This window comes from Haemaphysalis longicornis, unplaced genomic scaffold (assembly GCF_048455015.1).
Source record: "Haemaphysalis longicornis isolate Haplotype H1 unplaced genomic scaffold, Haemaphysalis longicornis Haplotype H1 scaffold_12, whole genome shotgun sequence".
In the NCBI taxonomy this organism is placed as follows: domain Eukaryota; kingdom Metazoa; phylum Arthropoda; class Arachnida; order Ixodida; family Ixodidae; genus Haemaphysalis; species Haemaphysalis longicornis.
This window is the reverse complement of record NW_027526225.1, coordinates 26,215,093-26,226,018: the sequence shown is the minus strand read 5'-3', so window position 1 is coordinate 26,226,018 and position 10,926 is coordinate 26,215,093.

The window sequence follows — 10,926 nt, the reverse complement described above, 5'->3', positions numbered from 1 at the left end:
ATACGCCTATGCCTGGGCCTCCCGAGCACGTCCCCGGCTGCGGCTGCCTACACAGAGGCCGGTACCTGGACAATCCAGATGGGGGCCCTGCAGACGGGGCTGCACCACATCCACAGGCTCCACAGCACACCGGACGGGGCAGCCCTCCTGCAGCGCTACCGTAGCCGCCCCTACTCCCAGGCGGGCATGGTGGCGTCCATCTATGACAGTCACATTGAGCTGCGGCAGCATCCCCCACTCGAGACACCACCACCTGGCACCGGGCGAGCTCTTCGCATCAGCACCACGCTCCCGGGGATACGCAGCAAGCGGCCAACACCAACCCAGGCTATCCATCAGGAGGTTGCTGCGCTGCTGAAGGACGAGACGGCCGGCCTCCTGCAGCTCTACACAGACGGCTCCGTGCAACCGTCCATCGGCAGAGCTGGAGCCGCCTGCACAGCCGTGGAGCTTGGCACCAGTCGAGTGTGCTGCGTGCCCTTCCCCACCTCCTCCACCCATGCAGAGATGGCCGGGGTGAACCTTGCTGCAGACCTGCTCCTGGAGAAGGCCAACCAGATTCATGGGGCCGTCATCTTCACCGTCTCCCGTACCCGCACTCTTGCGACTGCGAGCGGCGGACCAGCCATCGAGCTCCAGCAGCTACGTAGAGCGCTCGTTGGTGGTGAAGGTAAGAACTGAGAAATAAACGTTCCCTAAAAATAAGAAAAAAAAACTAAATAAAAACGGGAACAAACCTGCGCCAGCTAAGCTATAGCAGGATAATGCCAATTAAAAAATAAATCAAGAGGAAGCCGATGCTCCAAAGTCTTTTAGAAGTAAAGCCAATAAGTTACAAAAAAAGCAGGCTCTTGCTTCGGTCGGCGGAGAACAGCGCTACACAAAACAGGCACACACCCCACTCCAAAGCGAAAGGAAGTGCGGTGCCTCGTACCACACCCATAGAAAGCATCCCCAAAGCCCACCCCACCCTACCCATCCCCCCTCCCCCCAAAAAGTTCCTACGCCCTCACGGAAATATCCTGTCCCTGTCCATGAAACACAATTCTAGAGCACACGATGTATAAATGAGGTAGGTCACCTCTAACCACAGATCGAAGTTCTAATAAGTCCTCACAGATCGAAGTTCGAATCAGTCCCTTCCCCCACAAAAGGTTCGCAAAGAAAGCAGAAGGTCCCGCGCACCAAGCCGCCCAAACCAGTCACAAGATCAGTTCCTCCGTCCAGTCCGATCTCACTGCCGCACAAATGCCACTCTCACCATTCGCAAGAAACAGTTTCAGAATACTTGACTCCTGCCGCGTCCCCGCACAACAAACTCCAGTCCTAGCCAGTTTCACCCGACCCGCACAGTCCCGCCCCCACATAGAGTTCGTGGAGGTCGCTAGGATGCGCCTGCCTGCCACAAGACGTGACTAGAGGCGCATACGCGCCACTAGTCGCGTCGGGAAGAGGCAGAGAGGGAAAACAGAGAGAGGAGGAAAAGCGTATTTCCCAGCGCCGCTGTGACTTGTAGCAAAGCTTAACCAGGCCGAGGTTACATGTCAAGTTTTGCTCTCGCCTCTTTGTCGTCATCACCGAGACAGCTCTTCTGCTCGCCGCTCGCCCGCAACGCTACCACTACATGACGGAGGCGATGGAAATCAGTGCGGAACGCCTTCGCCAATGTAACACGGTGCAAGGAGCTGAACCGGAAACACCCGCGCACCGGGCTTCTATATTGTCGCGTGTTACAAAAGATGGCCGCGTATCTGCTCCTTTCGTTGCAAATGTCGACGAAAGTTGATAGTCGACTGGTTCCAGTGGCAAGTAAATGCCTCCCTTCTCTTTCCCGCTCACCTCTCATGCTGTTAATCTCCAGTCTCGTTCCTGCCAAGATAACACGCTAGAGGTTTGCTCAAGTCAATTTAAATTTACCGCGTTTCACTGCTTCAAGTCGGGTGCCTCGATGCCAGCGCTGCCTTACGGCGAGCCGCGCGTGAATTGAGGTACCCCACTACAATATAGAATCGCGTTGCCTTACTCCACGAGCGTTCCAAGCGGAACGTGGAACTTGTCTCGTGGAACCTTTCGTTGCTGTTGGCATTTGATTTTTGAAATGCTGCCAGGTAGTACGGGCCACTAGAGGGGTAGCGCGGGGTGGAGGGGTAGGCCAGGTAGCACGGGCAGGCAACGGTTTTCTGCAGTCGATTAGTATTTCATTTGCTATCGCAAAAACCGATCATCCGTGAATTTTCTGTTACAAGAACACTGTAAGTATGACTGATGTATTGTTTTCTTGCCCTATATTTGTGCACTGTCTTGTTCTTGTTCAACAATGTTGACAAGTACGAACATTAGCACCGGACTTAGACGTTTGCATTTGGCTGTGAGTATGTAAGACTATTGCGCAGTTTCTGTTTCACTTTGCCCGGTTGGCTGAATCGAGTCACAGCCAGCCAGCCAGCCAGCCAGCCAGCCAGCCAGACAGACAGACTAAAACTTCTGCGTTTAAGCAGCCCAAGAAAGACTATCGTCTTTATTACGCGCTTGCTGAGATTCTGTGGTCCTTGGAGGCGACTAGGCGACTAGCCGGAGCCTTTTCGGAAGAGCTCAAACACGCGGTTCCAAGAGCGAGCGCAAGATCTTTCAACGCTGATAAACCGAGGATGCGTGCAATGCTTCTTTATCGTTCCCACAAGACCAGCCTTGTTTCAGCGCGAGAAGTTGGCGTTCTAAGCCGTTTCATCGTCGTCACCGTCACCGTCGCCGCTTGGCGCTGGTGTTAAAGGAACACGTGGCAGTGTTGCGTGGTTTCTATTGATGAGCAGCCTTAATTCCCGCCCCGGTTACGGCTTTGAGATGTTTGCATTTTAGCCCAGCTGAGTCATTTCCCCGCACACTGATGAGATATGCAGTTGAGAGACCTTAGAAATTACAAATCCCTCAGGAAAAAAAATTGGCTGGCTCAATTCAACGCTGTGAATGTGGTTGGAAAGCAAAGCTTTAAAGGACACCCACAAGAATTGCCCATGCAACGTCACTTGATTTCACACACGTGGCTCTACAAAGAGTGAAACCAGAGATTCTGCCTCCGTTACTTGGAATTCGCAGGGGCGGCGTCCCGAACGCAGAAGCTTCGGCCACGGCCGGGTTAGACCGGTGGACGCCACCGCTTTAGCCCGGACGTGCGTCGGCAGAAAGAAAGCGGCGAGGAGCGTCATTCGAAGGGTGAGACATCGTAACCTAGCCATCCTCATGTGCTAGCTCGGGGTTACACCACCGCGTGACACAAGCACAGACACCGAAACAATTTCGCATGTGAGCTTAGTGATTCCGGTTCATTTTTTTTAATTCGCATTTTTGCCATGCGGCATATAAAGAAAAGATAAGACATTAGGTAGAATAAAAATACCGGGCACAAAAGCACAGGTAGTCAGGAAATTGATGACCCTGTACAAGTCTAAAGGTAGGCATGGAGTCCGGTCTCATGTAAAAAGTTCAGCAGCGACCTGCAGTAGCGGTCTTCGTTCACCCACCGGTTGAATTCCCCCGGTTTATCCCACCGAAGACCAACCACTCTTAGCGCACTGTCCCGAGCTGTTCTGGTTCCTGTGCACGTCCACAAGAGATGATTGACACCAGCTGCAGCCGCCGAAGCCGGACACTTGGGACATGTTCCTGGGTCTTCTGGTGCGGGTCTCCAAGTCCAGGTGACTGAAGGTGTGAGAGCCACCCCAGCCCGAAGCCTCCTCAGAGAAACTTCCTCCACCCGGGAAAGATTAGGGGGGAGGGAGCAGACACACGGGGGAATTAGGGCACGTGTGTCCCTTCTCAGAAGAGATTTCATGGCTAAAAGGCGGGAGCATGGATCACTAGGAAGAGGGCTATGGGCGGATTCAGATTCAGGTGGGGCCGGAGAGTGCGAAAGATTGTCCGCTAATTGGTTGAAAAAATTGTTACCGTGCCCTTGTACCCAATGTACGCGTACCATTAGCTGTGCTGTAATGTGGAGGCTGTGAATGTTCTGGCAAATCAGGGGAGTCTTTTTCACTTGCTTTAGGTGCTTCACAGCACTGAGTGAGTCTGTGTATATATGCGCCTCTTTGATGTTAGGGAGGACACTTGCAGCTTTGATTGCGTCATATACAGCCTGGAGTTCCAGTAGCAGCGGGTCTGGCGTGTCGGTGGAATAACAGCGCGAGCCTTTGAGTGCTGAGTGTGTGGAACTGACGAAAGCGGTCCGTCCTCCGTGCGGGAGAAGGGCTGCGTCTGTGTACAATACACAGTAACCTTCAGGAACTGTGGTATCTGAGGTTGGCGCTGGCTGTTCACGGCGACAAAGCTTCGTTATCTTGTTGGTTGTTATTGCTGTATAGCGCCATGGTGGAAGGTTGTCTATGGTTGAAGTCACGGGAGGCTCTTTACAGAAATTCGAATGGAGAGCTCCGACCATAGGTATGTAAAAACGCTTGAGCTTTCTTGCTTCTTCACGCTGATTTACAAGCTCCGTGATAGTATTGAGCTGAGCGTGCTCCTGTAAGATAGGAATCGGAGTGAGACGAGGAAGTGCCGTGATGGTTCGCATGGCCTCTCTGTTGATAGCCTCAAGCCTCGCCCATTGTTGTGATGTCAGTCTGTGAAACTGCGCCTGGTAGAGTAAGCGCGGCTGTAGAACAGCGCGTACAAGTCGCCGAGCCACCTCCGTGCGGGCTCCTCCACTCCGCGTGGCAATCCTGCGGATCAAGTGCAAGGTCGTCGAGGAGTCTTTCCGTGCCTTTCGGAGCCAATGGATACCTGAACCCGACTGGTGGATCTGAAGTACCAGCACCCGCAGCTCTTCCTTGGTTGGTATTGCGGCTGAACCAATCTTAAGTTGACAGTTAGCCTTCGAGGCTAACTTCCTCCCCGCCTTATTAGCCACTTGTACATAGCCAGACTTCTCAGCGGAAATTTCCAGGCTGGCTGATTGCGCAAAGGCTTGGAAAACATCCAGGGCTTGCTGCAGATGACGACATTGCAAGCCGAGGTCTCGGTTTGTAGACCACAGTGTGACATCGTCAGCGTAGATGAGAAACTTCACACAAGGGATGTCTTGTAGCTTCCATGCCAATGGTGCAAACGCGATGTTGAACAGTAGAGGCGCTAGCACGGAACCTTGCGGTACCCCACGGTTAGAATCTTACAGGCCAACAGGCTTTCCGTCCACTCGTACTGAAAACGTCCTTGAGCACAAAAAGGAGTGTACCACTTTGGTGACATGTAGTGGAACACGAAACATGGAGTTTTTGGGGATTCTGGTTCATACCGATTTAAACTAGTTAGTTTAGTAAGTTTGAGAATTGTGAGAAAGCTGAGGGAACTTTTATAATCCCTATTTATCAGAACCAGTTGATCCTTTCGCATTTTGTAATAGCTGCTAAAACACAATCGAATTGGCATTCACCAATTTAGAAAACGGAGTCCCATTCGTGATAAGCAGTGCGGAAAAGGTAGCGTTTCTCTAGCGGCCAGATGTCTGTATTCGGTTTGTACATTTTGTTTACCCGCCCTGTAAACCAATCTTTAACGTATCTTTGCGTACGACCACTTAATTCCGTCGTGTCCGGGTTACCCAGGAGGTGCTGTCGAACCATTTAACCAAGCCATCCGAAGGAAGCGCGCAATAGACGCGAAGCTGCGACTAAACAGGCCCAAAACAAGCGTCGCTAAAGCAGACGACAAAGCCGGGTCATGCCGACGCTCTACCGATGCGCCCGCCGGGGTGAGCGCGTAGCGAACGCTGGGTAAATTCACCGCGCCATCTACAGTGAGCTCCGTGAGTGAAAACCACCCTACCCTCCGCAGCCGGGTTGGGAGTATCTGGTCACGCACGCCACGAAAGAACCGTTGGCTGGTAGAGCTAGAAAGCTTTGCTCTAATAACTGTCTGGTAACGTCGTTCCTCGCGCAGATTAGCTCCAGCTGTCCGACACCCGACGCCGCTTCTTCTGTTGAGCGACGGCAGACAATCTCGTCGCCACGTGCAGACGAACTCGTTGAGCCTGCTCGCGTTCAGTGCTCTCTCGCGCAGTCAACGGAGCGCTTCAAAAGAGCCCCCCGAAAAACTAGACACGTGCGTTCTTTTTTCCGTCGTGTGGTAACTCCGTCAAGGGGGTTGCGAAACGGCTTTTCTTGCGTAGTAGCTGTTGCATTGCGTCGCTTTTATTCCCAGCCCTTACGTTGAAAAAGTACAAGTGCTCAGAGCTGCACTGGCAATAACTTCTGGCCAGGCGCGTGCTAGGTGGGAGCGTGGTGCGGAGATCGTGGGGTCTCAGCAAACTAAGCCTACTTTCAGACAGCCCCGCCGAAACTCGCGACACGCAGAACCAGTTTTGCACCGCTCTCCGCATATCTTTTCTCTTTCTTCTGGAGTTGTTTGTCTTCTTTATTCGTTTCCCGGAGTCGGGCGCTTTGAATGAAGCGGTTTACGGCCGTTGTTCTGAAAAAGACGCTTCCCCTTGACCCGCAGTGAGAAATGGGCGCTTTCGCGCTGCTCTTTCCCTGCGTTTCTCCGCGAACGCTGCCCTTTCTTGCCGTGGACCATCGTAGTCCTTTCTCATGACGCGAAAGCATTACGGTTTCTTACGTAACTGGCGTCCTTTTTTCAAGAGTGCGAGGCAGGGGTCGAACGGTCGGTGACCTTAACTCTTTCCGGCACGGTGGCCACCCCAGGTAACCACCTTTTCTTGATTTTTATTCTACATAAAGCCTTGTACTTGCTGAGTTGATAGCATGAGGTAACCTGTTGTATAAGTATCTAATACTGATGAAGCTAGAAATAAAGCGCTGCAATCAACTAGTAGTATAGAGCGCCGTGTCAATGTAGTAGGTGGTCACCTACAGTGACCACTGTGCATGTGCGGATGGGCAGTATGTGCAAGTGTTGTATGTGCATACAAAGTCCCAGCCTTCAAGAAGGACATGGATGCGTGAAACGTGCGATGTCCCTTGTGCCTGCGGGGAAACAATGATTGTTTTGCGGCTTCCTTCCGAAAGTGAGTGGTAGACCACACCTGCATGTTGGTCACCTCAGGTGACCACCTCATATTTTCTGAACTAAAAATGCCAATTTTTATTCTTGTTAGAAAAGAAATTTCTGACCGAAACAAAAGTCTGGCCAAAAGACAATAACAAGCGATTCCTCTCCCTAAATGAAGTTCTGTGCATGAAAGAAATAAAATTAAAAAATACAATCGCTTGTTCTTTCCGCAAGTCATTCGAAGCTATTCAGGGGTCGTTTTACGACTATCGATTGCTATCCTACCCGTTTTCGACGCCCTTGACATCCTCTCCCATTGATAACCTAGTCGTGGGGTGCTATTCCAGAAGGCCCGAGATTGAGCGAAACTCGGGTAACAACGAGCTCTATTGACGCCCACGTAACGTAATGATACTATTGTTACGTGGTGGCAGGACAAAGGACGTGAACCATGAGATGGGCGAACAATGTATTCTCACTATTTACAAGATGTCGGACATGAGACCGAACCGGCGCTGGCTGCGCGCCTGCCCTACTACTTCTTCCTTGTTATCATCCTCGTCGTCGTCTTGTAACAATATTTCGAGGCGGAGTTGAAGCGCTTTAAAAATGCAATTCGTGCTATTTGCTGATTATTGGGGTGACGTAATCGGTCCAGAGCATCGCGTTCCAGGGAGGCGTGACTAGGGCGTGGCGCGTTTTAAGTGCGAATGCACTTTATAAGCGACCCCAAACCATCCACCGCCGGCGGCGGCGTCCGCAGTGCTCCTCTATATTTAAAAAAGAAACAGCATCCGGCGCCAGGTTTCGATCCGAGGACTTTGCGGCCGCAGCGCGACGCTCTACCGACCAAGCCACGGACGCGACGCTGATATCAGTGTTAGTGACGCGCCTTATATCTTTAACGCATTCAAACTACGTCGTCAGCGGCGTGCGTTGGCGACTCAGCGGCGTTATAGCGGCTTGATAACTGCGTGGTGTACACGTGATACTACAAACCCGATGGAAGAGATGGAAGAGAAGGCGGCGAGGCGGTGGGCTGCGGGGGCCGAGCGCAAGCGCCGCAAGCGGGCCGACAACCGTGCATTCGCACTTTCACATTCTCCCCCTCGGGGAAATGCGGGGGAATTTTTTTCATTGCTGTCTCTCGTTCCACCGCTGCACCGGTGGCTACTGGGGGCAAGAAATTCGAGCTACATTACTTTATCGCGCTTTTATTTTAATAATCTGTATTTCACTACAAACTTCATTTATTTTTTTAGGCGTTCTCAAGAGCTTTTTGTTTGAAAAAATTTGCCGTCCTAAGCAGCAGTTCCTGCCCATTTCTGTCGTCGGTGGCAGACAATGCAATCACGTGACTAAGGCCAACTGGCAAAAAAAAAGAAAGCGAGTGATGGAAACGCGCCACATTCAAAGTACTTGCTGCTCGGTGCTATCGAAACCGTCCGTCCGCTTTCAGATGCGAAATTTCCTAGAAACACTTTAGCCTGCTTACGTGATTTGAAGGCGAAAGCTTGGAGATTTTTAGTAACAACTGATACATTGTACTTGCGATACTTATTTGCAGCTGATAATTGTACTTGCGGTAATTCTTAATTGATACATTGCACTTCCGTATTTTTCCTCGCTTTTATTTCTTTGTCTTTCAGCATGAATTTTGGCATTCGACGGGCTTCTTTTCTGCTATACCGAGTTTGCGTCAGTTTCTTGTCTTTGATTTCGTAGTGAACTCACCAGCAAGAAGACTGGCACACAGCACAGCCTCCCTATAATCGTAGTTCTGCGCAGCTTGTGTGCACCTGTCATTCTCATATGGCATCACGTTCACGGGTCACGCATTATTCTACAACTTTTATTTTCCAATTCACAGTTTTGTGAATTTGCAAAACGGAGCCCATTCGCTTCTCAAAGCTCTGAATTGCGGGTAAATCACCCTTTTGGCCATGTGCTATGAAGGAAGGAATAGACGAATAGCAACAACCACAGCTTTTCAAATTGGTTTCCTTTATTTCACTTTGCTCTTCACAGCTCTTGTTCGACGGAGCTTCCCACAGTCGTTGGTTTTTTTATGGACTCTATACCTTCACTTTCCTTCTGGCGTCACGCTGTATCTTTAGGTCTCAATCTTTCCTTCACAAGGTTTTCATGATCCGCTTCCAGCCAGACGACAAAGACGCTGGAAAACAACCAGTTGAAATGCGTAAAGATATCGCCTCCGATAGTAGACACACGCCGTTAATTATATACTATCCTGCGGGTAAAGTTTTTGCAAGAATGGTGTGACATGAAAAGCCTAAAGAAAACCGTCTGCCGCGCTGACGATAAATGAAGCGCACGGTCATGCAAGTTTTGCTAGCAGACAATAACTGAAGTACGTACGGCCACTCAATGGAGACCTTTATTCCATCGAGCGGTCCCGACTGAAGCGTCCGCTCTGGCTGCAGATGAATAAACGCATGGTAGAACCTGCGGAAGCCGTGTCCGGCTAACCACTTAAAAAAAGGCGAAAAACATGTCTGCAGTAATCCTATAGTGCACACACCGGCTGACTGTCATCTGAGGGCGGTCGCTGGTGCGGTCGCTACGAACGCTCCCGTGGAAGGTGTCCGTCGCGTAAAACCGCAGCACACGCAACACTTGCGCCACGGCAGTTATGAAGCGAAAGCCGCCTCAAAGTCGTCGCAAAGGCGGCCGGGTGTCAGATGGCTGCACAGCCAATGCACAGTAATTTCGAGAGACGAAAAAGGGCTTGAAATTCCTCCTCCGCTAAAGGAAAAACTCTGTCGGCATAGATATATACGCCTGCTACGGCGACCATGAACCATGATTCACGCTGCAGCAGCCGCCAAAACGAGCTTCACGAGTTCAACTCGGCCGCGCAATATCTCTCCGGAGTTTCTTCCGTGTTCTCGCGTCAATCACACGCACCCAGCCCATTCGTGGGCGCGGCGTAGCGACCGAAGCCCCACCCAACTATGGCTCCATGCATGGCGTCCACATCGCCGATGGGGTAGCGTCGCAGCCACTTGCACTTGCATTAGAGAGAGAAAGTGTTTATAAAAATGAAAATATTTACAAGGTGAAGTTTTGCCTCTCGACAGAGGGCACAGGTCTCGCCTTGGAAGAAAGTGGTTTGAAAAAAAAAGTGAAAGGGCAATGGAAAATTAAATATGATAACAGGCTACAAAAGGCTATGCACAGACTCTATACATACACATTTAGGTTACATACAGACTATTTACATACACACGCACTAACACATACACACCCACGCACACAAGAGGGTTAACAGGGGGTGGATAGCCGGTGGAGTCTGGCCTCTACAGTTAATGGGCGGGTGTTGAGGCCTGACTCGTCGAGGTACGAGAGGAGCAGCCTGAAGGCCTCTCGGTGCAGCATAAAGGGTCCCCGACCGAGGACGCAGGATGTACTCTGCAGTGCTTGACGGTAGCCCCAGCCGCCGGTACCCAGACACCAGTGTGTTCCGGGGACCAGCGTACGCAGGGCAGGAGCAGAGGACATCATCCAATGTCGGGGGGTCGGGCCAGTGGGCACAGGTGGGTGTGGCCTTGCGACCCTCCCTGTGGAGGCGTGCTGCTGTGCTGTAGCAGCCGGTGCGGAGCCAGACGAGGAGGGACCGCTCTGTTTGGGATATCCCTCTGGTGGGAAGGAGCCACGGGGCCTCACCGGCTGCCACTCGCTTGCAGGGGTGGCGGGCGGCCACCTCTCGCCTGATGACGTCCCTGGCGACATCATAGCGCACCAGGGACGCGGAAACTGGGTCCATTGGGGAGTGGTGGGCTGCTTTGGCTAAATCGTCTGCGGCTTCGTTCTCCGGTATACCAACGTGGGCAGGAAGACACTGCAGTCGGGGGTTGCAGCCTTGTCCCTGCAGGTCGCGAAGCTTGGCAACTAGGGACATCTCGA